Consider the following 26,195-nt stretch of genomic DNA (forward strand, 5'->3'; position numbering starts at 1 on the left):
TAGCAAATGTACTAAAGGTCATAAGTGTGTTGAGAAGAAATGATTTTACATAGAGTATGAATAGGAGGAAGAAAAAGATCAAGAAACATCAAAAGAAGACGATATACACCAGGACCCAACCCCAGAGAAAGAAGAAATGAATCAGACCATATCTTGTAAAGAATTGGCAGGAATTACCACTCCTCAAACTCCCAAGATAGAAGGACATATCAAGAAGAAAAAGGTGCAAGAAGTGAAAGATCACATCGAGAAAGAAGAAATGAATCCAACCATATCTTGTAATTCATTAGTCGGAATTACCACTCCTCAAACTATCAAGATAGAAGGACATATCAAGAAGAACAATGTTCAAGAAGTGAAAGATCTCATCGAGCATCAAGAAATGAATCTAACCATATCTTGTAAAGGATTGGAAGAAATTACCACTCCTCAAACTCTAAAGATAGAAGGACATATCAAGAAGAAAAAGGTTCAAGCAGTGAAAGATCACATCGAGCATCAACAACAAGTTCTCCAACTTTTAAAGGATAATGCCACTTGGGTGCAAAATCGAATGAAACAATAGGTATATCAACATCGTAGTGAAAAATATTTTTATGTAGGTGATTGGGTATTTTTACTGCTACATCTCAAGTAAGCTATTTATGAGAAGGAAATGTTGGCAATACTACATGCACTTAAGAAATGGCGACCTTACCGAATGAGAAGACACTTCAAGGTAAAAATGGATCATGATAGTCGTAAATACTTTTTAGAACAACTATTATCTTTAGAAGAACATAAAAAATGTGTCACAAATATGTTGGGTTATGACTTTGACATAATCTATAGAAAATGGAAGCAAAATTTTGTTGCATATGCACTCTCAAGAAAGGATGAGGATGTGGAAGCATTGTTTTGTGCTAATTCTATTATCCAACTAGATTGGATAAACGAAGCAATGGATGAATGGAAGAAGGATGAAAAAGTATGCCCACTTATTCAAAGGTTGCAAAATATCCCAATTCAAACAATATTTCCAGAAATTGAAGAGGGAGAAAAAATCATATTGGAACTTGGAGCAGTGACAGAAACAAGAACCAGATAGCTATGAAATCGATCAATTTAAGAGTATCTCATCAAGTGGAAGAACTTACCTGCTGAAGATTCCCCATGGGAGGACAAGAATTCTATACAGAAGCATCAAGAACTACTCAAGCGTTGAGGACAACACTTTTTCAAGGAGAGGGGCATGTTAGGCTCCTATACTACTAGTGTAACCCCTTATTGTTATTAGTACAACCCCCTTATTATATTGATGTACCCATGTAGTGCCCATATTGTTACTATTGTACCCCATAGAAGCCCACTATAGTTATTATTGTGCCCTTACATTATTATTGTTATGTCGACTCTGATTATATTATGACCCCTTAGACTCCTATATATAGAAAGGAGATCTTTTCATTTGTATCATCCAAGAATTGTTCATTTATGTAATGTAAAGGAGGTTTCCCCCTCAAAGAGGCTGAATTCTAAGGTGTTGATATATCTTTTCTATCTTTTTATGAGCTGGTTTCATAACATCTTTAGTCTCTCTTGTCTTTTATTACTTTTCTCTTGCATTATGCTTTAGTTTAGCTTCTTTTTCTTGTCTTCTAGTTTTGAATCCTTATTGTGTGTTGTCTTTCCTTTCATTTTCATCATGTGAATAAGTGTTGTTCTTGGACTTGTTTTGGCTTCTTAACATGTGTATGGTTGAAGTCTAAAGAGTCTTATGACACTTCAACATTTGGATAACCTCCAGTCTGTCTTCCTTGTGTTGGTTATATATTTTGGCCAATGAAGTTTTGACAAAAAATACGATCCGTACGTAAGGAGATTTTTGGTCCAACCATGAACCCGTGTCTATGTCGGAAACCTCATGCCTACACTTGGTCTTTATGTTTCGATGTCTTCATGATTATCCAACCAGTAGAAGTGGAGAAGGGGAAAAATCTAAATGAGAAAACCTAAATCAGAGGTCTCTATATGCTTCTCTAAAGGAACAACCTCTTTTGCTCTCAATAAGTCGAGATCCCTCTTCCACCCCAAAATAAATAAGTGTTGATGCACAATTCTATTTAAATAAAGAAATAAAAATAAAAGAAGAGAAAGGCTTCTTATGTAGAGAGGTGAAGCAAGAAACTATGCTAGGGTACTGTCCAAGCTTGATGGTAGCGGAGCAATGTTTATATCCTGCGTGACTCCGGTCGGAGCACTATCCAGGCCTACTAGAAAGTAACACTAGAAATGAAAAACTATACTCTAAAAATTTTAAGCTCGCGATCTACACAACCCTTCCCAACTTGAAACATTATAATATTTAAGAATCTTATGTTGTTTTTAACCAATAAGGTATAAAGGGGACCATGTCTTTTCGTGGGGTAAGTGGGAAGACCAAAGTAATCTGTACGATCAATCAATACTCCTTGAAGAACCAAGGCCTTGCACAGAAGAAGTTAACCGAGATAGAGAATATGGAGTTCAACCAGTGTGTCACAAGTGTTGTAGCTACTGCAACACTCCCCAACATTTTGGCTTACACTCAATTTCAAAGCCTTCGTTGGTCTTGTACATTGTTATCGCAAACACGGAAGCTTATTTCATGAGCTTCCTCGAAGTATTTTGTTCCCTTTTGCATGTTGGCTAAACTATTATCTTTTGGCATGTTTGGATGTCGTGTAATGTTTAGAAGACTATTCTTATGCTTTCAGAGGCTCATCTTTCTGTATAAAGGTTTCCCTAACTATGTAAACATTTTTCACACTCATGCACAAACTTCTGAGCACTATCGTATAAGTTTCGTCACAGTCTTTCCAAAGTCTATCTTAAGTGTCGCACTTGTCATAAAACTATCACATGAAGGGAAATGATTTGTTCATGTGTGTGGATGATCTATGTTGTAGTTTCATCAAAGTATTCTAAGTGTGTGATCACAATCAAAGTTCATCACTGTTCATACCTATCTCACTGGTCCCACACTTAGCCATTTTCAGAAAAACTTCACGATTGAGAAACCTAGATTCACTAGGCCCCTCGTAAGTTGCACTCTACGTAGTCTCATCCCTCTATCTATGACCTTGCTTCTTGGCACTGTGAAATACGCATTTCCTGCCTCCCATGACTACTGCACTGCATAGTTACTGTGGCCAAGCACCAACTTAGGCCTCTAGAATTGCGCATTCATGCCCCCAACTTGGCTTAAACTATGAAATTTGCATCCTCAAGCATCAATATCATCCCATGAGTCCTTAAATTATGCAATTTCACAGTATCCCAACCTCCCTTGACTCCCATAACTTTGTAGTTATCTCTCATAGTGTCCACTCCCTCAGCTTGCCCCACAGCCTCTGGAAAATGCGCAATCATGACCTTCAGACTTGCCTGAGTTGCACATTGCACAATATCATAGCTCAAGCATTCCCCTGCTTGCTAGAATTTCACATTGCGCATTGTCACTGAGTCCCTCTTCCCATCTTGTCACTTGTTTCGAGCTCAATTGGTGGATCAGAATGCATCATCTTAGACTAGGGGGATTTCAGATTGATGTCATGTCATCATGAGTGAATTGAAGGAATAGTTACCCTATCATGTCATGACAAGATCATGGAGAAGGAGAAGAAAAAGGGAAAAATGCTTAAATACTCTCTTGTAGCTGAACTTACGAGTTGATCGATCAAAAGAAAGCGAAGGGACACTAGTTTACAACCATTATCCAAGACTGGAGATCGTTGAAGATTTTGCATCACCAAACCATGCAGAGGTAAATAGAAAGCATCTTCAAGAAGACATTCAGCGCTTAGCAGCAATAGTGACTTGACATTGCCACATCATCAAGTAATCCATGTCAGCAGTGTCATGTCATGTGATGTCATGAGTGGTCATATGCCACATCACTATTGTGGATCATGTGTATTGTATTCAAAATGTATTGTAAAGTGGAAGTCCAAAGGAAAAACATGGAATGTAAAGAGTCATGTAAGTTGAAAATTCATAGGAATTCAAACATTCATTAGGGTAGTCAAAGAGCCACCCTTGGTTATATATACTCCCTCATTGTATGAGCAATGGACTTTTCACCTCGGCTCCTCCCACAAGTAATTAGAGAGATAAGCTAGTTCTTTGAGGAGCAAGGGGTGGCTCCAATGCTCCACTACTGGAGCTAGCGATGTACATTATAAACATGTGTCTTGGAACATTTACTTAATAACGAACTCCGTCAAGGAAAGCACGTTCTTCATGAATGTTTGTAAGGCTATTCTGTGGATGTTTGCATTTCATGTTTGCTTTCACATGTGCTAAGATAGTTGAACTATTTTTGTTATTTTAGCACTTATCTTATTGAGAATGTGTTGTAATGGTTTTTATTTTCGTCCCATCATTGTGGACTATTTTGTAAGATATTAGACAGGTCTTTCTTCTATTATTGGTTGTAATGACTGTCACATCCTCTGTGGACTATTTTTGGTGGTACTACTACCTCTATCTTAGAGGCTCAACTTCTCCCCTCTCCGCAACAGAAGAGCCTTGACACATTTACAATTGAACACTCACCAATAATACCTTCTCGTTATATCTAAGACTTTTGTGATCCATAATGTAGAAGAAAGTATATTGGATTAATCACATTGTTAGGATTTGGTCGCTGTTTCGAACCAACTAATTTGGTTCATCCTTAGGAAAAGGTGAGAAATCCATTGATTAGAAGGAATAAATAGTAAGGATGCAGCATTGCCCAGAGTTAGCCGTTAAAAATTAGCTGTTGGTGGATTAGTTAGAAGGTAAAGAAAATAATAATTTAGGGACTAGAGGTAAGGAAACATATTCTATATTTAGTTAAAAATAGTTGTTAAATAAAAATAGTAATTAAATATTATCTTGTCTGTTATGGGTTGACCTATTCATATTAGAAAACTAGCTGTTAGGAAAATATATGTAATCCAAAATGGTTCAAAAATTATTAATAAAATTAATTTAATAATATTATCATGTTTAAATTATCTAATAAAGGGGTGCTTAAATCCATAAAGAGGAATCTAAAATAAATTAAAACAAATCAGAGTAAAAAAAAAAATACAAGTAAAAGTAAAAATATATATACAAGTAAATAAATAAATAAAAGAATATAAAATAGAGCAGATTTGAAAATAATAAACACAAAATAGGGGTGAAGACATATCAATAACGTTCTGTTAAGTTGGACTTTGGAGCTCGGGAGCGATGGAGTTAACCAGAGCCTGCGATCGATCAAACCCTGCAACGGTGGTTGATCTGCTCCACCGGTCCCTCTCAACACAGGGGATCCGAAAGATTTCTTGCACCAGATGGAAGAAAGGGAATTCGACGGCGTGTGCCTGGGCTACGAAGCTCATGGCAATTGAGCAGAGCGTCGACAGAGGGAAGGCGTCTCTCGAACCCTCATTAGAAGGGACACTCCGGAGCTATTACTCTGTAGGGTTATGGCACAAAGCGATCCTCATGGACTCCAACGTATTGCAGGCAAGCCGCCGGAACTCAACGAACGAGGAGCTAGAACTAGGGCATTTTTACTCTCCCCTTTCCATGCACAAACTAAACCCTTTGCTCTCGCCTCAGAGCACGAGGAGCAACGGCACGGGGGGATCTGCAGGTCTTAATATTGTTTCGGTTGTTGCAATCAAAGATGGCGGACTGCATGATGCAGATCTGGCCCCTCTCCTAAAGGAATGGCCCAAATACTGCAGATCCGGTCTGGATCTAACTGATCTGGCCACTATTCGAGAACAGGCAGCACCCAGACAGCAGCCCGGTGACATTGTGTATAGATCAAGCAGAGGGTTTGAAGAACTAGACATACAAATGGCAGATCCACCCACTACGGGGTCAGATCTGGAAGATTTGGACGCAGATCTGGTCCAGATCTTCATTAAATCAACTGAGGGCAAACACCACTGCATGCGGCTCAGTAAGGGAATGAGCATACATGCGTTAAAAAAGGAAATCCAGGGATATCTTGGAACCCCAGCACAATACCAAAATCTTATATACGCAGGATACAGTATGCAGGACAATCAAACTCTCCAGCAATACGACATCACTAAAGATTCAACCATTATCTTAAATCTCCGACTGCGTGGCGGAAGCACTGGAACCAGCTCTAAGAATACAGGTTCCTTTCGGGATGCTGTGAAAGGGAAAGAAAAAATGAAAAATAAAGAAGCACCACCATCAGAGGCGCCAGGACCCTACATTGTTGAACAAAAGCCAGAATCACCAACGCTACAAGTCTCTATGCCAGAGGTAACTAGTTTACATTCTGATTTATGTAAAAATGCAGTTATTTGCAGATTTAATGGCTACTGGCCAAAATCAGATGCCCTGCACCAATGGATCTTTACAACATGGACATCAAGCTGTGAAATTTACCTTTGTCCCAAAGGGTACTTCATAGTCAGATTTAATACAGAACAAGAACGAGACAGCATTATCAATCAGGGGCCTTGGTTCTGGGGCAGTGCTGGCCTCTTCCTTACCCCCTGGTTTCCTGATTTCGACGCTAATACAATGAAAGTCTCAACGATGCCTGTATGGGTGAGACTACATGGTCTCCCTCTACACTTTTGGCACCACAAAGTATTAGCTGCCATTGGGGATTCCCTGGGGAAATTCCTAAAAATGGATGAAGACAGAGCTATCAGGGGAATATTTACATTTGCCAGAATATGTGTAGAAGTGGACCTGAGTCAGGGGTTACCTGACCACATCACGTTGAACTTCAATAACTCTCAATGGATACAACAGCTCGATTATGAGAACACAACGTTCCGGTGCAGGGGATGCATGCAAACAGGGCACCTTCAATATGACTACCCTTTTGCTCGAAATGACAACAGGAGAACCAAGAAACAACAGAAAAAGCCCAAAGGCTGGCAGCACACCGAACCAGTGGAAGAAGAAGACACAAACGTGGAGCCTACAGAGAACCAGACAGAACCCGATACTCAAATGAGACAGACATTTACTCAGGAAGAGAACGCTCCAGCTACACATTTGGGGCCTCACATTTTGGATCTGCAACGAGAGCCACAAATGGAAATAAGCGGCATCAAAAGAACCCATGGATCAGAGGGCTCAGAATAAGACAAAGAACTCCAACTAATCCCTATGGAAAATCAGCTAGCCATTATTACACCCACTCCCGACACTTGTGGTTGGCGACGGGTGGAGAAGAAGAAGGGCAGAAAAGTCTAGTCTTACTGGAACATTTTTTTTATCTTTTTTTTCTCTACATCTTGTAGCTTCCTGTCACAACAGGAACAGTCAACTGCAAATTTGTGTTTTTATTTACTCTGTTTGCTGCCTGTCATTACAGGAACAGCCATTTGAATATGCCTCATGCATCTACAAAATGTAATTTTATCAATATGAATAAAATTACGACTTTTTTCTTACGGGGAAAAAGAAATAAACACAAAATAGGGGATCAAAAAATTATAATAATAATTCATAAACAAATAAATAAAAATAGAAAATAAAGGGAAATTTTGATTAAAAAAAAATTAAAATTTTGATTAAAGAAAACAAAATAGGGAGACCACGCAGAAACATAAGAAAATAAAAGAAAAGAAGAGGAGAGAGGATAAGAAGAATGATGAGTTATGATGAGAGAGCTGGAATCCAACTCTTACTCAATTTCCAACCATCATCCCTATTAAGATTTCTGGCGTGCCTTTCGATCTCAATCACCTCCCTAAGCTTCATGTGGTGGAAATGATCTATTTTAGCGATAACTTTGGATTCTTCAATGAAGACATGGTGCTTTGATTTCTTTGCATGATCAGTTAAGGCTGATGAGCGAGAGCGATTGTGAGCAGGTAACAAGATAGACCCCTTTTGATTCCTTAGGATCAATAGGGTCTTTAACAAATCTAAGAGAATTTTTAATGGTATTGAGAGGCTTGAATGAAGAATAAACATTCATCTTCTTGAGGATATGGGCAATCCTATCTGTGGTTCCTTGGATATAAGGAAGATGAACATTAGAGATGGGAAAGTTACAAGCAGATTTAACATTAAGCGCTTTACATGCCATGTGAAAGGCCTTGAGGCTTTGAGATCTGCTATACCCATTATTTTGAAAACTTCAAAGAGATGGGATTTCTCTTGTTCGAGGTGGCTATCATCACAGATTCTTAGAGCACGGGTAGTAAGAAAGTTGAGAACCCCGAATTTATGAGCCGGGAAATGATGAGAACTGGCATGGAGATATTGTTCCATGTGAGTCTTTTTTTGAAAGACCTAGTGACAAATGGAACCATCATCCATCCTCGAGAGGAGAATGTCGAGAAAGGGAAGGCGACCATCCACCTCAACTTCCATCGTTAACTTGATGGAGTCAGATAGAGAATTAAGGTGGTTGAGAAATAGGTCGAGTTTCTCTCGACCATGAGGCCAGAGGACACAGGTATCATCAACAAACCTCTTCCATTTTTAGGACGAATTTGAGCAGTGGCTAAGGCCCTGGTCTTAAAATCTTCCATGAACAAGTTAGTGACGATAGGGGAAAGAGGGGAGCCCATCACCACACCGCAAGTTTTCTCATAAAACTCACCTTGGAAACTAAAGAAAGTCGAGGTGAGGCAGAGGCCAACTAACTTGGTAGTGTCTTTGTCAGTGATGTCATTTATGATATCAATGGCTTCTTGGATGGGGATTTTGGTGTATAAGGAAACAACGTCAAAACTTATAATATGAATAATAAGAACAACAACAATAATAATAATAATAATAATAATTATGATGATGATGATGATGATGATGATGATGATAATAATAATAATAATAATAATAATAATAAATCTCTTGTGGGCTTTAAGAATGTTATTAATCTTTCCAGTAGGAACTTTGATTCCTTTGTCTTCAGTCTTCTTAATAAAAGTCTCAATTTTTCCCTTGCCCCGAATAAGATTCCTACTAATGACATTATCTATAGCATTGAGTATGGTATTAAGGACCTTCTAGATAATGTTAAGGAATCTATTAGGAAATATTGTGCCATTGTTCTTAGGAAGACTAAACTTCCTAAGAAAAACCTCAGCAAAGTTGAGTTTCTTGCCCTTAAATCCCTAAGAGGCAACCCTGACATTGTTGTTCTAAAAGCGAACAAAGGTTGAGTAGTTCTCATTCTTGACAAGTCTGACTATGTCCACAAAATGTTATATCATCTATCTAATAGTGGAAGTTACATCAAGCTTAAGAAGAATCCTATTAAGTTTGTCTCTAAGGAGGTTGCCTCCGCTATTAAGTTAGATCCTTCTCTTAATCCTCTTTCTTGAAAACTCCTTGAGAGCAATCCCCTTACCCCTAGAATCTATGGCCTGCCAAAGACTCATAAATCAGGGGCCCCATTATGACCTATTGTCAACACAATAGGCAGTCCTAAATATATTCTTGCTAAATTCTTAGCTCAGAAGCTCAAACCTCTTGTTGGGCACACTGATTCTTTTGTTAAAGACTCTGCTTCCTTTATTCAAGAATGGAGAGATATCAAATTGGAACTGGGTGATTTACTGGTTAGTTTTGATGTTGTTTCCTTATACACCAAAATCCCCACCTAAGAAGCCATTGATATCATAAATAGCATCACTGACAAAGACACTGCCAAGTTAGTTAGCCTCTGCCTCACCTTGACTTTCTTTAGTTTCCAAGGTGAGTTTTATGAGAAACTTGTAGTGTGGTGATGGGCTCCCCTCTTTCCCCTATCGTCGACAACTTGTTCATGAAAGATTTTGAGACCAAGGCCTTAGCCACTGCTCAAATTCATCCTAAAAAATGGAAGAGGTTTGTTGATGATACCTGTGTCATCTGGCCTCATGGTCAGGATAAACTCGACCTATTTCTCAACCACCTTAATTCTCTATCTGACTCCATCAAGTTCACGATGGAAGTTGAGGTGGATGGTTGCCTTCCCTTTATCAACATTCTCCTCTCGAGGATGGATGATGGTTCCATTTGTCACCAAGTCTTTCAAAAAAAAGATTCACATGGAACAGTATCTCCATGCAAGTTCTCATCATTTCCCGCCTCAGAAATTCAGAGTTCTCAGCACTCTTGCTACCCATGCTCTAAGAATCTCTGATGATAGCCACCTCGAATAGGATAAATCCCATCTCCTTGAAGTTTTCAGAAATAATGGGTATAGCAGATCTCAAAGCCTCAAGGCCTTTCACAAGGCATGCAAGGTGCCTAGTGTTAAATCTGCTCATAATGATCCCATCTCTAAGGTTCATCTTTCTTATATCCAAGGAACCACAGATAAGATTGCCCATATCCTCAAGATGATGAATGTTCTTCTTCATTCAAGCCTCTCAATACCATTAAAAATCCTCTTTTATCTATTAAATACCCTGTTGACCCTAAGGACTCAAAAGGGGTCTATCTTGTTCCCATGAGGGCTTCACTCAATGAACCTTTGTCCTATCATGTGCGTTCGCGACATATTAAACAATACCCTTAATTTGACTACATATTGGAAAATACCCCTAAAAATCACATTATTTAACCCCCTACCAATACGAGCCCAATACACCTCCCCAATTTAAAAAAACCCTACTTCCACTATATATTGTAGGTATAAATTTTTTCATTAACATTTTTTATACCTTTTTATATTTTTTCATTAACTTTGAACTCCATTTCTTATTCCTTCCAATATAAGAACCCTTTACCCCCTATATATCCCCCAATATATTATGCCATTTTTTCCTCAATATGAACCCACGTGGTATAGTATTGCTCCCCCAGTGGAGCCCCCGTGCTTGTTCCCTTCTCCTGTGGTATCCCCTACATTGGAAAAACAGGTAGATCTATTAAACAGAGGATCAATGAGCATGGAACAAACATCAGACACAATCAGTCCCGCTCATCAGCCTTAGTTGAGAATGCAAAGAAATCAAAGCACCATGTCTGCATTGAAGAATCCAAAGTTATCTCTAAAATAAATCATTTCCACCATAGGAAGCTTAGGGAGGCGATTGAGATCAAAAGGCATGCCAGAAATCTTAATAGGGATGATGGTTGGAAATTGAGTAAGAGCTGGATTCTAGTTCTCTCATCATAACTCGTCATTCTTCTTATCCTCTCTCCTCTTTTTTTCATTTTGGTTTATTTTCTTCTGTTTCTGCGTGGTCCCCCTATTTTTTTTTAATTTTAGTTTTTTTTATTTTTTTTTAATCAATTTTTTCCTTTAGTTTCTATTTTTATTTGTTTGTTTGTGAATTATTATTATAAATTTTATTTCATTTATTTATTTAATTTATTTTTATCCCCTTTTTTGTTTTTATTATTTTCAAAACTGCTCTATTTTATATTCTTTTATTTATTTATTTACTTTATATTATATATATATATATATATATATATATATATATATATATATATATATAATAGATCATTTCCACCATAGGAAGCTTAGGGAGGCGATTGAGATCAAAAGGCATGCCAGAAATCTTAATAGGGATGATGGTTGGAAATTGAGTAAGAGCTGGATTCTAGTTCTCTCATCATAACTCGTCATTCTTCTTATCCTCTCTCCTCTTTTTTTCATTTTGGTTTATTTTCTTCTGTTTCTGCGTGGTCCCCCTATTTTTTTTTAATTTTAATTTTTTTTATTTTTTTTTAATCAATTTTTTCCTTTAGTTTCTATTTTTATTTGTTTGTTTGTGAATTATTATTATAAATTTTATTTCATTTATTTATTTAATTTCTTTTTATCCCCTTTTTTGTTTTTATTATTTTCAAAACTGCTCTATTTTATATTCTTTTATTTATTTATTTACTATATATATATATATATATATATATATATATATATATATATATATATATATATATATATATATATATATATTACTATGATTTGTTTTAATTTATTTTAGATTCCTTTTTGATGGATTTAAGCACGCCTCTATTAGATAATTTAAACATGATAATATTATTAAATTAATTTTATTAATAATTTTTGAACCATTTTGGGTTAAATATATTTTCCTAACAGTTAGTTTTCTAATATGAATAGGTCAACCCATAATAGACAAGATAATATTTAATTACTATTTTTATTTAACAACTCTTTTTAACTAAATATATAATATTTTTCCTTACCTCTAGTCCCTAAATAATTATTTTCTTTACCTTCTAACTAATCCACCAATAGCTAATTTTTAATGGCTAACTCTGGGCAATGCTACATCTTTACTATTTATTCCTTTTGATCAATGGATTTCTCACCTTGTCCTGAGGATGAACCACATTAGTTAGTTCGAAATGTCGCCAAATCCTAACAATGTGATTAATCTGAAAGACTTTGTTCTACAATAACTTCTTGATTTTCAAAGACACCACTGCATCCCTCTCTCTCTGGCTGATAGTTAGATCCACGTCATATATTTAAGATATATGGAAACCAGACTGATATTCTGGATGGGGCTCCTACACCAAACAGTGTTAGGTCTAATTGGTGTAGGTTTTAACCCTGTACAAAAATTACCTGCATACGAATTCTAAAACACAGAAAATAAATAATGCAAGAGCAGAACACATAAAACACATTTACACAGATATTTTCCCCTGGATCCCAAAACCGGGACTACTAGCTTGATTTTTCATTATGTTCCTTTTAATGTTATAATACATATTTATACATGTCGAAGCATCCAATACCATGGACCAAAAACCATCGCGTCCAATACCATGGACCGAAAACCATCGTGTCCAAAAAAAGATGTGCAAAAATCATGCACAAAACCATAGGTGGGTCTGCCCAACCTAACATAGGGTCCAAAACCAAAATTTTCCAAGGCGTTGCCCCAAACCCCATAAAGTGGGGTTACGGGTGCCCCTCAAACCCCCTATTAACTACGTGGAAAGAATATAACACAACCCAACATTCTCCCACTTGTTTTCTTTCCACAGGGGGGCACAAGAGAGCTCAGTCATTTTTCCAGCCCTAAAATGCCCATTGTCTCTCTACAGCAAGAGAACTTCTTAGGGCTCACAAATTTTGTTAATGCATTTGCAGTATTCTTCAAAGTGCCCACCTTTACCAGCAACAACTTTTCATCTTCTATCATATCCCTCACAAAGTGATATTGAACATCAATGTGCTTTGTCTTTAAATGATATGTGGGGTTCTTTGCCAAGAAAATTGCACTTTAGCTGTCACAATCTATCCTTATAGCTTCCTGTACTAACCCCATACTTGAACACAATCTCTGCAACCAAACTGCTTCCTTGCTTGCATGAGTGGCTGCCATGTATTCTGCCTCTGTAGTTGATAGTGCCACTACAGATTGTTTCTTACTCATCCAACTGACTGCACCTCCAAATAGGTTAAACACATACCCACTTGTAGATCCTCTCTGATCCAGATCTCTAGCCTAGTCTGCATCAACAAAGCCATGAATATCCAACACTCTGTCCAATCCTGGTCTTCCTTGGTAGCACAAACCATAATCACTAGTGCCACACAAATACCTGAAAACCCGCTTCACTGTTGTCCAGTGCTCCTTCCCTGGTTTTGACATAAACCTGCTCAATACTCCCACTGCTTGTATATCTGGTCTAGCACACACCATTGCATACATCAGGCTACCATCTGCACTTGCATATGGAACATGGGACATGTCCTCTTCCTCTTCTTGTGTCTTAGGACACTGTTCAGCAGATAACCTCACACCTACAGGAATAGGAACCTTCACCGGTTTACTATCCTGCATATTAAACCTTTGCAATATTGTCTCGACATACTTCCTCTGTTTTAACTAGAGCTTACTCTTTGCCCAATCTCTTTTAATTTCCATGCCCAAAATATAGTTTGCAGCACCAAGATCTTTCATGTCAAATTTGGAGGACAATTGGGTCTTCAAATCCTAGATAACTTCTTTGTCATTTCCAACCAACAAAATATCATCCACATACAAGACCAAATAAATAACACGGTCACCAATTAATTTGAAATACACACGGTGATCTGCTTTGATTTTGGTGAAGCCAAGTCCCCGTATAAATGTATCAAATTTATGATACCACATCCTTGGTGACTATTTTAACCCATATAGAGACTTCTTTAACTTACATACCCGTTCTTTCTTACCCTTCACCACAAAGCCTTCAGGGTGCTTCATGTAGATCTCCTCTTCTAGATCCCTGTGAAGAAATGTTGTCTTCACATCCATCTGTTCTACCTCAAAATCAAAAGCAGTAGCGACAGATAAAAGTAATCTAATAGAAGTTACCTTGGCAACAAGAGAAAAAATATCACCAAAATCAATTCCCGACACCTGGGAATAACCTTTTACTACCAACCGAGCTTTGTATTTCTCAATTTTTCCTTCTGCATTTGTCTTCTTTTTGAACACCCATTTGCTGCCAATGGGTTTCCTTCCAACCGGCAACTCCACCAGATCCCAAGCCTCATTTTTGTGCAAAGATTCCATTTCATCAACCACGGCCTCTTTCCAGAGTTTTCCATCCTCTGAATCCACTGTTTCCTTCACAGTTCTGGGATCATCATCAGTAACAAACAAAGAAAAAATTGAACAGAAAGCAGATGGACTATACCTTTCTGGCTGCCTTCTTTCTCGAACTGATCTTCTCACAGTCGGAGTTTATGGCTCTTCATCTTCTGATTCCTCCTCTGCTGTAGAGTTTGATTCTTCCTCCTTTAGCTCAAAGTCTATCTTCTCTGGTTCCTTTGGTTGGACTTCATGTTTAATAACATCTCTCACCTCTCTAAACACCACATCTCGGTTGTATATAACCTTCCTTCTTACTAGGTTCCAAAGCTTATAACCCTTTAAACCATCCTTATACCCAATAAAGATGCACTTTTCAGATTTACTATCCAACTTTGTTCTTTTCTCCTTTGGAACATGTACATATGCATCACATCCAAATACCCTCAAATGTGAAAGAGAGGGTTTCTTACCAGTCCATACCTCTTGTGGAGTCTTATCCTCCAACACTGATGAAGGTGACCTGTTGACCAGGTAACATGCAGTATCCACCGCCTTTGCCGAGAATTCTTGTCCTAACCCGGCACCATTGAGCATGCTTCTTGCCCTTTCCATCAACGTCTTGTTCATTCTTTCTACAACTCCATTTTGCTGAGGTGTATATGGAGTAGTCTTCTGTCGTGCTATACCACACTTCTTGCAAAAGTCTTCAAATTCCTTACTTTAAAACTCTCCACCATTATCTGTCCTCGGCACCTTTATCATCTTCTCTGTCTGGTTTTCCATTAGAGCCTTAAATTCTTTAAACCTATCAAAGACTTCAGATTTCTTCTTAAGGAAATATATCCATGTATTCCTTGAGAAGTCATCTATAAATGATACATAGTACACATACTTACCCAGTGATGGAACCTTCACAGGTCCAAACACATCAATGTGCACAAGCTCTAATATATGTTTCTCCCTCTTACCACCAGAGGGGAAACTCACCCGATTTTGCTTCCTGTATACACAATTTTCACAGAAATCAAAATCCAGAGAGCTATTACTCATACCTTCTACCATAACTTTACCATGAAGTATTCGGAGGCCCTTCTCTCCAATATGTCCAAGCCTTTGATGCCATAGCATGGTATTTTCTCCAGAGACCACTAGATTTTTTGCTCCACTTTCAGGAACCACAGAACTGTTGCACCCATCAACAACAATTCTACCTTGCAGCTTGTATAGAGTTCCAATCCGAACTCCCCGCATCAATACCAGTTCTCCCCGAACCATCTTGCAGGTATCCTTTTCGAACACTATTTTTACACCTACATCATCCATCTTACTAACAGAAATCAGATTTCTGGATAATGCAGGAATATGCAGAACACCCGGAAGTGTCTAACCCTTCCACCTTGTAGCTTCAACTTTAATTTTTCATGACCAATGATTCTAGCCTTCCTGTCATCCCCCAAGAAGACATTACCACCATCATATTTCTCATATTCATAGAACCACTCTCCATGGGGAGTGAAGTGAAAGGATGCACCTGAGTCAATCAACCATGCCTCATGATCTACATGTGTACTTGAAGAAGCCAACTACACATCCCCACCTTCATCTGAGGTGGTTTTCACCTCTGTAGAATGAGCCTCATTAGATCCCTTTCCTTTGTCAGGAGCTTTAGATTTACAGTCCCTTTTGAAGTGGCCTTCCTTTCCGCATTTCTAGTTTTTAATGGAGATTTAGATCTCCCACTCGATGACTTATTTTTGTTTCTATTCTATGACCATCCTCGTATAGACAAGGCATCAGCATTTTGGCTCTCCATATTTTTCCATCTCATCTCCTCCGTCAGCAAGGCTGAGACTATTTCATCAAACTGCAAGGCAGTTACATTGCTACCTATTGCAATAACTAGACTATCCCACGAATCTGGTAGAGAACACAAAAAACTAATTCACTTATCTTCATCTGAAATTTTAATATCAACAGATGCTAACTGACTTACCACAGTATTAAATGCGTTCAGATGCTCTGTCACCGAGTCTCCATCTTTCATCCTCAGGTTATACATCTTTTTCTGCAAGAACAGTTTATTCACCAGAGACTTAGATTGGTACAAAGTCCCTAACTTGTCCCACAATGCCTTCGCTATAGCTTCCCCTGATACATTCAGCAATACTGAATCTGAGACACACAATCGTATTGTGCTCTTTGCCTTCCGATCCAACTTCTTCCATTCTTCATCAGACACTCCCGTTGGTTTAATACCCAAATCTACTGCAATCCACTGATCTTTATCCACCAACAGATCCTCCATCTTGAGTTTCCACAACTCAAAACTCTAACCATTAAATTTCTTGATCTCTATCTTTCCACTGCTCGCCATCTTCTTTCACCACCAGAATCAATCTCGCAGATCTCCCGCTGAATAGGGTCTACCATAGGCTCAAGCGAAACCCCTTAGCAACAAAGGCGTCCCCTTGAAGCCAAATCTACTTTGATACCAAATGTAGGTTTTAACCCCGTACAGAAATTACCTGCATACGAATTCTAAAACACAGAAAATAAATAATGCAAGAGCAGAACACATAAAACACATATACACAGATATTTTCCCCTGGATCTCAAAACCGGGACTACCAGCTTGATTTTTAATTATGTTCCTTTCAATGTTATAATACATATTTATACATGCCTAAGCATCCAATACCATGGACCGAAAACCATCGCGTCCAAAAAAAATGTTCGAAAATCATGCACAAAACCATAGGTGGGTCCGCCCAACCTAACATAGGGTCCAAAACCAAAATTTTCTGTGGCGCTACCCCAGATTCCATAAAGTGGGGTTACGGGTGCCCCTCAAACCCCCTATTAACTACGTGGAAATAATATAACACAACCCAACAATTGGGAATTCACATTGGGGAGACCCCTTGGTTGATGGATTTCTAGCACCGTCAACACTAACCTACAGGTTAGATTTGGAGGTTGGGGGGAATGATCGATGTCACTTAAAATGAACTTCTACGTTGGTGATCTGATAGTGAGATCTAAGACAATTATTAAGGTATTATAGACTCATGTGCATGGATATGCCTATGTTACTTTGTGCAATGGATCGATAAGATTGCGAAATACATAGACAATGAAGCAGTAAAAGAAACATAATAGACAACACACATAAACACAACAAGTTTAATAAGGAGTTCACCCAACACTCTCGGGCTACATCTCCTGGTCCAGCCTTCAGTGGTGACCTCTCTATTATGTCTTCAAAACATAGTTTTACAAAAATGAGCTCAATTTGCCCTCACACAACAGATACAAAACAATAAGGCTTTACATGGATCCCCCAAGTCTCTTCTAAGTACAAAGACTCTCCTCATCGAATCTTTGTCTCTGTTTCTCTATCTCAATACTGCCTACCTATTTTCTGTTAATCTATGGCTTTAAATCCAATTTGCGTTGGCTGTTCATTTCCTCTTCTCGGGCTCTTTGGCTTCCGAGCCTTTGTTCATTTCGGGCGGCTCTTTCGTATGGAGGTTAACCTATCGATGAGGGTGGTTTTATCTCTCCTCAGCCTGGACACGTGGTAGCCAATGTATGGGATCAAGCAGAGCCTGGACCAAACCATTTACCGCCTTTGGTCCTCCCGAAATCCTGCCTGTTTTGTGATTTCCCTTTTATATTAAAAAATACATCAAAACAAAAAATCTTGCTCATATCAGACTTGAAATAGTATTCAACAACATTAATAAACCCTTTCGGGTCCGTAATATCGCATTGGGCATATTTCCTTTGTAATCCATTCAATTGGCAGAAATGTGAAATACAAAGGAAATTGACGGTTTCTCGACTTCAAAATATATAGAATATCATCTATAATGTTATCGGGTATGGCTATCGTGGCCCCGCTCCCTTGTAATGTTTAGATGTGGTTGATCGCAATCACATATCGCACTTATCCCAGGCCGATTTTAATTGCTCCTCTGTGTTTTCTAATTGTGATATCGCGCATTAACATGGCCTGTCGATTTGCATGCTTGATCGACAGTCATCGTTGACCCACGCTGATTGTTATCGCATATTCCGTGTGGTATCCACAGATAGCCCCCACTTGCCACCGCTAATTGCAATTGGCCGATCAGATCTGGACCATTGATCGGCCAGATCTGGCGGCTCTGATGCAAAGTCGTTGTAAGCCTCCAATAAGACTTATTTCATTGATTTCTTCATGTTTTTGCCTCCTCATAGCATAATTTGACTTTTTGAAAAGTTCTTCTCATGCGATAGTTTCAAGTGTTTGAAGACTTAGAGGGTTTTCTAAGATCCATTTGGATCACGCCTTCCCACTGAAAAATATTTTGGACCACCAAGAGTTGGTTTTTAAGCATCAATCAAGTGAGGATACAACTTCCTCACTTGTCCAATCTCTATCCATCTTGCACTGCTTGGTTTTGAACCTTTGAGTCCGATTCTGAGGTACTCAACATCCCCTCTGCGTGTAGTTCTCACCTTCCTGTCCAGAACTGTATCTTCCTGCAACTCATTAAGATATTCAGGTAACATATCATCAATAGAAGGCAACTGACTTTGCTCTTCGGGATCTTTAATTAAAGAAGGTTCAAATAGTCTTAAGTTCTCTGCATTAACTTGAAAGGCCCATACCTTATTAGCTTCAGAGTCTTTCCTTCACCTTGCATTCTGTCTTTGTTGATGTACAGCCAGACTTGATCACCAACCTGGAAGCTATGCTCAATTCGGTGCTTATCATGCCTTGCCTTGTATTTGGCCTGGCTCTTTTCTAGCTGTTCCTGCACTACCTAGTGAATTTCTTGGATCTGTTCAATGAATTTGGTTGTTTTGTCCACATCACTGTGTCCATCAATTTCTATGCCTTTACTAAAGACAAAATCTAAGGGATACCTTGGTGTGAAACCAAAAAAAGTCTCAAAAGCAGATCTCTGCGTAGAAGAATGTTTAGCACGGTTGTAAGCATGTTGCACATAATGTAAATGTTCATCCCAAAGTTTGGGATTCTTGCTGCAATAGCCTCTGAGCAACTGGATCACTGTCCTGTTGACCACCTCTGTTTGGCCATCTGTTTGTGGATGAAAGGTTGTGTTCTTCTTTAGTCTGGTGTCCATTAACTCCCGTAGACTTGACCAAAACTTCCCAACAAATCGGGAATCTCGATCAAAGACAATAGAAGTGGGTAACCCAAAATGCACCCAGACATGTTGGAAGAACAACTTTGCTGTTTGTCCAGCTGTAATCTATTTATTGCAAGGTATTAAAATACACATTTTAATGAACCTGTTCACAATAACATATAAGTAATCATGACCTTTTCTAAATTTAGGCAATCCCCCAACAAATTCCATGGAAACACTTTACCAAGGATGAGAAGGAACTGAAAGTGGAGTGTATAAGCCTAGTTTTCTATTGCTGGGCTTGCTTTTAGCACACATGGTACACCCTTTAATATATCTAGAAACTGTTTCATGCATTCTTGGCCAATAACAAAATCTTTCCAGCTGTGCAACTGTTTTACTTACCCCAAAATGACTTGATATTAGAGAAGTATGTGCTTCTCGGATTATGTTAACTCTTTTAGTTTGAGGAATGCATAACTTTCCCAAATGATATAAGAGTTGGTCCTTAACATGATAATCCAATTCTTCTACTTGTTTTTCATGACTTAAAGTTGCATATAGATATTTAAAATCTACATCTTGAGAATATTGTTCAATGTAGCTTTCATGCAATACTGAGTTATGCTTAAGTATAGTAGATGCATTTATGATTGGTCTAGACAACATATCTGCAACCTCAATGTGTATGCCCTTCTTATACCTGATGACAAGATGAAACTGTTGTAGAAAACTCATCCACCTATAGTGTCTTGATTGCTGCAATTTAGTTTGTGAGTGTAAATATTAAAGTGGTTGATGATCAGTATGTATAACCGTTTCTTTTCCCAATAGGTAATGTTTGCACTTTTTCACACTCTGCACTAATGCATAAAATTCTTTATCATATGTGGGATAATAAAATACTGCAGAATTAAATGTCTCAGAATGATAACATATGGGTTTACCATGTTGCATCAACACTACTCCCATGGCATAGTCACTGGCATCTGTTTCAATCTCAAATGATCTTTGAAGATATGGCAATACTAGTACTGGTGTTGTACCAATATTTTCTTTCAAGGTGTCGAAGGCTTTCTGTTGTTTGCCTCCCCACTAAACACCTTGTTCAATCTTGTTAAAACATGTAAGGGAGCCGAAATCAAGGAAAAGTTAGCAATAAAATTTCTCCAATATTGTGTTGCTCCTAGGAATCTTCTAACTTTTGCAGCATATTTGGGTTTAGGCCAGTTCACAATGACTTCGACCTTAGAGGGATCTATCTTCAATTCACCACCCCCTACAACATGACCCAAATAATTCAAAGATGTTTTGCCAAATTCACATTTTGATAATTTAACATATAGATTTTCTTTTTTCAAAACATCTAGAGTCTACTTTACATGCTTCAAACGTTCTTCCCATGTTTTACTGAAAACAAGAATGTCATCTAAATATACAATTACAAAATCATCAATAAAAGGTCGTAGTACATCATTCATAACTCTCATGAAAGTGGCAGGAGCATTAGTTAAACCAAAAGGCATAACTAGCCATTCATACAGCCCTTGCTTTGTTCTGAAAGTAGTCTTCCATGCATCTTGTTCTGCAACTCTGACATGATGGTAGCCACTACACAACTCCAACTTGGAAAAGTAAATAACTTCTTTCAGTTGATCTAATAGATCATCTAAGCGAGGAAGAGGATAATGATTCTTGATCGTTATTTTATTCAGTGCTCTATAATCAATGCACCTCCTCCATGAACCATCTTTCTTTCTCACCAACACGATTGGAGATCCGCATGGTGATGTGCTTGGCCTTATGAACCCTTTCTTGAGCAGCTCCTGTACCTGCTTCTTGTTCTCTGCATTCTCTAAAGCAGATAACCTGTACATTCCGATGTTAGGCAATGGAGCATCTTGCTGCAAATGGATATCATGTACAATTTCCCTTTTGGGTGGCAGACCTTTAGGTTCTTGAAATATGATATCATATTTTGAAACAACTTTTTTTAAATCAGCTTTCTATTTAGCATCAGAGCCCTCAAATACATTGGTTTTATTAGGTTTCTTTTCCTTTACAATCATTAGTAAAAATTGCTTGCATGAATTTACAATTATTTTCATCTGCCCTGAGTTTATGAGAGTATAATTGTTTTTGAGTTGATGAGATCTTACAATATATTCTATTCCATCTTTTGTGAGTTGATACTTATTTTCAGCTCTATAGAAAATGGCTTTTCTATCATACAAGTAAGGAATTCCTAAAACAATACCACAAATATCCAAGGGAACTATATCTAACTCAACCTCATCTACAAACGCGGACCCAAAAGCAAACCTAAGTTTACATTGTCTAGTCACTTGTAGCTTCACTTTATCACATACCCAACCTAATGGATATGGCTTATTGTGAGGTGTGGTTAGTAGTCTCAATTTCTTTACAATTGCTTCAGAAATCAAGTTTACTTATGAACCACTATCAAATCAAGTATCAATCTTTTGATGCTTGGAAATAACTCTAATATGAAAAAGCTCATGTCTTTTCCTCTCATTTTCTTCATTATCAATAGTTTGTACAGAATTACTAGTAGATGCTTCAGAATTTTTCCCTTTTATACCTGCAACTGTGATTGTTGTTTCATCACCTGAGTCTGACCCAAAATCTTTCTGAATAGCAGCAATAATGTTCTTCTTCTTGCCATCGAACTTCTTGGGTTTCAACTCTGGATGGAAAGACCATCCATGTTGATCATCATGTCCATCCTTCTTGCAGTGAGTGCATGAAGGTTTGACTTTCTGTACAACATTTGCCTTCCTCTCTTTCCATTTCTGCTTCTTCTTTTCCTTGTTTTTTCTTGCAGTGAGTTTTGATGATCCCCCAATCTTTGGGTTTAGATTCTTGCCTCGAGCCTCTAGATGAGTAGCCTGAACGGATACCTCATCTATGCTAGTAGGGTTAAACATGAGAATGGTGTGCCTCAAATAGCTATGTAGACCAACTATATACTTCAACAAAGTTTCAGGTGAGTTTAGAGAAATGCCTAGAATTAAAGATCTTTTTCTAAATTCTTGGGTATAGCTTTGTACACTTTGGTCCTTTAATTGGCGAAGACTTTGCCAACTCATCATCACTTGCTGCATATAAGCTAGTGGATAGAATTGTTTTTTAATGGCAGAAACAAATTCACTCCAAGTAGAAATAATTTTACCATGCTTCTTAAAATCAGCTTGTGTCTTGCCTTCCCACCACACTAGGGAAATTCCTCCAAGGCGAAGGCTGGCCAACTGAATCTTTCTCCTTTCTGAAATGATGTTCTGCACCTTGCAATATACATCAATCTATCTAATCCAATTATCTATCTTTTCTGCATTTAATTCTCCATCATATATTGGCAAATCAAATTTTACATCTAATTTAATCAAAGCGCTAGAAGAAGGTGTTGTCAGAGGAGGCTCTTTTCCTTTCCCTTTGCCTTCAGAATGGCCATCTAGAAGAGGTTCCTCTATTCCTTTGTCTTGTTTGGAGGTTGAAGAATCTTCACTTTGACCTTTCTTAAATTGTCGATACATCTCTTCTACCATGGCTCTCATGGTCATGAAACTGTCCATGAACTAAGAGTCTGATTCCAAGGGAATTTCTTCTGCCATTTTCCTCCTAGGATAGATTCTTCCTATTTCTGGGTTAGTCTCAACCAGTTCTCCTTCTCCTAATTTGAGCTTTGACCTAGTTAGCATTCACAAATCCAGCACAAGTTTGTCTAACCTTAGCAAACCTAAAGCTCTGATACCACTTGATCTGATAATGAGATCTAAGACAATTATTAAGGTATTACAGACTCATGTGCATGGATATGCCTATGTTACTTTGTGCAATGGATCGATAATATTGTGAAATACATAGACAATGAAGCAGTAAAAGAAACATAATAGACAACACACATAAACACAACAAGTTTAATAAGGAGTTCACCCAACACTCTTGGGCTACATCTCCTGGTCTAGCCTTTAGTGGTGACCTCTCTATTATGTCTTCAAAACAGAGTTTTACAACAGTGATCTCAATTTTAGCCTCACATAATAGATACAAAACAATAAGGATTTACTTGGATCCCCCAAGTCTCTTTTGAGTACACAGACTCTCCTCACTAACTCTCTGTCTCTGTTGTTCTGTCTCAGCATTGCCTGTCTGTTTTCTGTCAATCTCTGGCTTTAAAGCCAATCTGCATTATCTGGTCGTTTCCTCTTCTCAGGCTCTCTGGCTTCCCAACCTGTGTCCATTCAGATCCCTTTCTGAGCATTAGCAATCATTGATAAACACTTTTAGGGATGGTGGCCACCTGTTTTGTAACGGAATGGGTCATCGGGCCTTTGGAATCCCAAAATTGGTTGTTTTATGTTTACACAAAGAAACACTACAAAACACAGGAAAATCCGTCAAATCACTATTCATTGAGTTTGAAATATTATAAATTTTCCTTATAACTCCTATCGGGTCTGCCTTTGTAGAAATATCGCATCTCCACTGTTGATCTGGGAGATCCCGATCCAATGGCTCTAGTTCATTTCGGACAGCTCTTTCGTACAGAGGTTAACTGCCTGATGAGGGTGGTTTTCTCTCTCCTCAGCCTGGACACGTGGCAGCCAATGTATGGGATCGGGTGGAGCCCAGACCAAACCATTTACTGCCTTTGGTCCTCTCGAAATCCTGCCTGTTTTGTGATTTCCCTTTTATATTAAAAATGCATTAAAACACGAAATCCTGCTCATATCAGACATGAAATAGTATTCAACAGCATTAATAAACCCTTTCGGGTCCGTAATATCACATCAGGCGTATTTCCTTTGTAATCCATTCATTTGGCGAAAATGTGAAATACAAAGGAAATTGATGTTTTCCAGACTTCAAAATATATAAAATATTGTCTATAATTTGATCGGGTCTGGCTATTGCGGCTCGGCTCCATTGTAATGTTCCGATGTGATGTTGCAATGCGATTGATTGCAATCGCATATCGCACTTATCCCAGGCATATTGTAGTCGCTCCTCTGTGTTTTCCAATTGCGATATCGTGCGTTAACATGGGTCGTTGATCTGTGCGCTTGATCAACGGTCCTCGTTGACCCACGTTGATCGCTATCGCATATTTCGTGTGGTCTCCGCCAATAGCCCCCACTTGCCACCGCCGATTGTGATTGGCCGATTGGATCTGGAGGCCAGATCCGATGGCTCTAATGCAAAGTTGTTGTAAGCCTCCGATAAGCCTTATTTCATTGATTTCTTCATGTTTTTGCCTCGCAATAGTGTAATCCGACTTTTTGAAAAGTTCTTCTCATGCGATAGTTTCAAGTGTTTGAAGACTTAAAGGGTTTTCTAGGATCTATTTGGATCAATTGGACTTCAAATAATTTAACCACTATTATTTTCATGAACGTGTATGTTCTATATGAAGGAATGTCATATTTTTGACATGATTTATTTTGTTTATAGGTGGTAAGGAGTGGAAGGTTGATTTTTGGGTGGTGATTTTACCTCTACTATGAACAAAATGAATGTATTGCTAGTGGGGGAGAAGCCAATGTTGATTGTCTAGCTAATATTTCTTCTTCATTAGATAAAGCTAGCATGTTTGATTAATGTGAAGCCCATCTCCATCAACCTACCTAGGAGAACAAAAATGTGGGGTGGGAGGTTGTTTTAAGGCATTTAGATAGATGCCTTGTTTCTAATAAATTATTTTATGGTGTCAATAGGGTAGTATCGTGTAGTTGATGGTGGAATTTCAAATCATAGTCCAATTTTCTTATAACTTCAGCTAGCTCATTTCAAGTCCTATGGTCCCAATAATTTCAACTCAAGTTTCTAATGGATGAAGAATTAAGATAAATTGTAAAAATTACTTGGAGGAACTTCAATAGGAACCACAATGCTTCTACCATTGAATAGTTGGTAGTGTCTCTAGTAGTGAAATGTGAGGTGGTTTCTTGGACTAGGGAAAGATATTGAAATAGAGACAAAATAATAAAGGAAAATTAGATGATAGTGACACATTATTAAATAAGAACTCTTTTGGTACATTTAATAAGCCTAGAGTTATTAAAGTTAGAGAACTAGAAGCTAGGAAGAGAATTATTAAATGATTAGGAAGTGAAGTGCAAGTTAAAAAGCTAAGTGACTTGGTTGTAATTGAGCAATGAGAATGCTAAATTCTTTCACTAGTTTTCTAACTATAGGAAAAATACTATTTGGGAACTTCAAAAGGAGGATGGAGATGAATTAAGAAGTTTTAAATTTTAGTAGATATGTGTGTAAAACTCTTTGTCTCTTTCTATAGAGATATTGAGGGTGTAAATATAGTTAAAAGTGTTAAATTAGCCTCACTTTTCCCACAATTTGTTTCAAAAATAATATAACCAAGAATTATATGAATAATTTATTTGGATGATTTCCTTCCCAAAAGATAAGATGATATGATTGAATGGTGAACAATTGAACCTTTCTTTGGGTTCTTTGATTTGTTGGGAGATGACTTGTTAAGGGTGACAAATGAGGTTAG

This window comes from Pinus tabuliformis, chromosome J (assembly GCF_031772625.1).
Source record: "Pinus tabuliformis cultivar Carrire ecotype Pingquan chromosome J, CPIR1, whole genome shotgun sequence".
Lineage (NCBI taxonomy): Eukaryota > Viridiplantae > Streptophyta > Pinopsida > Pinales > Pinaceae > Pinus > Pinus tabuliformis.